Below are 2,251 nucleotides of genomic sequence, written 5' to 3' on the forward strand. Positions count from 1 at the left end.
CTTGCATTTGGTTGCAGAAGGTTCCAGTTGAAGGAAGGTCTAGGCATGCATTTGATGGTAGGATTAGAAGTGATCACATCACAAATAACATGACAGAGTCCTTCAACAATTGGTTAGGAAATTTGAGAACTCAGCTAATTTTAACTATGTTAGAGGGCATAAGGTGCAAGTTGATGGGTAAGTTTCAGATGAGGTACCAAAAGGCAATGCAATGGAAATCTAATGTCACATTGAATGTGAAGAAACAGCTTGAGGTCACACAGAAATGGTCAAGGACTTGCACAGTGGAGTATGCAGGAGGCAATGAGTATGAGGTGAAGGATAATGAGGGGGTTAATCACATTGTCCATATTGGGGCAATGACTTGTGTATGTAGACAGTGGGAAATATCTGGTCTTCCATGTAAGCATGCTGTGGCTGCAATTTCTCACAGTAGGTTAAACATAGAAGATTTTGTCCACCCCTACTATTCTAAGGCAACTTACTTGAGAGCCAATGGTGGAATGATACATCCCATCTTACACCATAGCATGTGGACACTTATACCTGGGGACCCTTTACAACCCCCACCACTGAAAAGATTGCCAGGAAGGCCAAGGACTTCAAGAAAGAGGGCTGCTCATGAGCCACCAGCTGGAACAAGTTAGACCAAAAGGTCTAGTACCTTGAGATGCAAATGGTGCATGCAATTTGGACACAACAAGAGAACTTGCCAAAGAGGTCCAGTCAGGGGTGAAGCATCTGCTGCTGGTAGGGGCAGTGGCACATCCAATGGTAGAGGCAGTGGCAAAACTGATGGCACATCCAGTGGTAGAGGCAGTGCCAAAACTGCTGGTAGGGGCAGTGGCAGATCTGTGAGTAGGGGCAGAGGTAGAGACAATTCAAGTGGGAGAGGTAGTTCAGCTAAGAGGGGCAATGCAAGTGGTAGAGGCAACTCAAGTGGGAGGGACAGTTCAGCTGGGAGGGGAAATACAACTACAAGAGGAAGTTCAGCTGGGAAGGGAAGTTCAAGTGGGAGAGGCAAGGGCAAGGCCAACCATGCACAAGTAAGTTTTTGTATTTGTTTTGCCTTTTCATTTGTGATTTTTATTTGTTTTCTATCAATTTATGATATTGATATGCACATTTATTACCTTACTTTGGTTTTCAATTTAGGATATTCCAAGAGGGACCCCCCCAATGCCTGCTGAATGTGTGACACAGGTCACACAACATCATGTTAGTTATGAACTTACTTATGAAGTTACAATGAAATTAGCTAAGTTGTTGATATTTGTTTGTTTGTGACACAGGTCAGACAACATCAATTTATTTGTTTGTTTGTTTGTTTGACTTTTTTTGCAGATGACTTAGCTAAGTTGTTGATATTTTGGTTACAAGGATTAACATAGGTTGAAGGTATAAAATATATGTTGCTTGACTGTATAGTTAGTGAGGATCATGTTCCACTTTTTTGTATTTTTGTAGTGGACATGCAATTCTAAGAATAGCAATATGATGATGTGGCCATTTTTGTTTTTTTGTAGTGGCCATGAAGTATTTTATAACTGATGATGTAACTGATGATGTTTAAACATTATCAGTATTTTATAAACATCAGATATGTTTAAACATTATCTGATGATGTAACTGATGATGTATTTTATAAACATCAGATAGGTATTTTATAACTGATGATGTAACTGATGATGTATCTGATAGGTATTTTATAAACATTATCTGTAAACATCATATATGTTTAAACATTATCAGTATTTTATAACTGATGATGTAACTGAACATATCTGATAGGTATTTACACCTGTTTAAACATAAATATGCACCTGTTTAATTAAACATAATGTAGTGGCCATGAAGTACTTTACAACAATCATGATGTAATTAAACAGGTGCATATTTATGGAATGGTTTTACTTGCTGTTTAGATTATGTTTACAGGTCATTATGTTATTCAAATGAGATGTGCATATTTACATAATGCTGAAATAACTTCATCATATTTATATATGGTCCATTACAAAACATATTGCATTACAAACATAAGGTCTATTACCAAATATTACAAAACCTTACATAAGGGCCATTACAAAAGGGCCATTACAGGGCCATTACAAAACAGTATTACAGGGCCATTACAAAACAGTAGGTGAATCATTACCATTACATTTTTAGAGCAACCATTAGGGAAATCAAGCACATCACAAAATTCATGATCATTATCATCTTTATAAACCCCATGTTTGCTTCAAGT

At 37.5% G+C, this 2,251-nt stretch overlaps 1 long non-coding RNA gene across 1 annotated transcript; it reads left to right on the forward strand.

The window, feature by feature from the left end:
* Positions 1 to 413: 413 nt before the first annotated feature.
* LOC145794871 (uncharacterized) lies at positions 414 to 1,418 on the forward strand. Its single transcript, XR_014334831.1, has 3 exons — positions 414 to 1,046; positions 1,156 to 1,218; positions 1,345 to 1,418. It is a non-coding gene; the product is annotated as an uncharacterized LOC145794871 (long non-coding RNA).
* Positions 1,419 to 2,251: the final 833 nt, after the last annotated feature.

The sequence above is a fragment of the Camellia sinensis genome, chromosome 7 (assembly GCF_055761805.1).
Source record: "Camellia sinensis isolate YWXY chromosome 7, ASM5576180v1, whole genome shotgun sequence".
Lineage (NCBI taxonomy): Eukaryota > Viridiplantae > Streptophyta > Magnoliopsida > Ericales > Theaceae > Camellia > Camellia sinensis.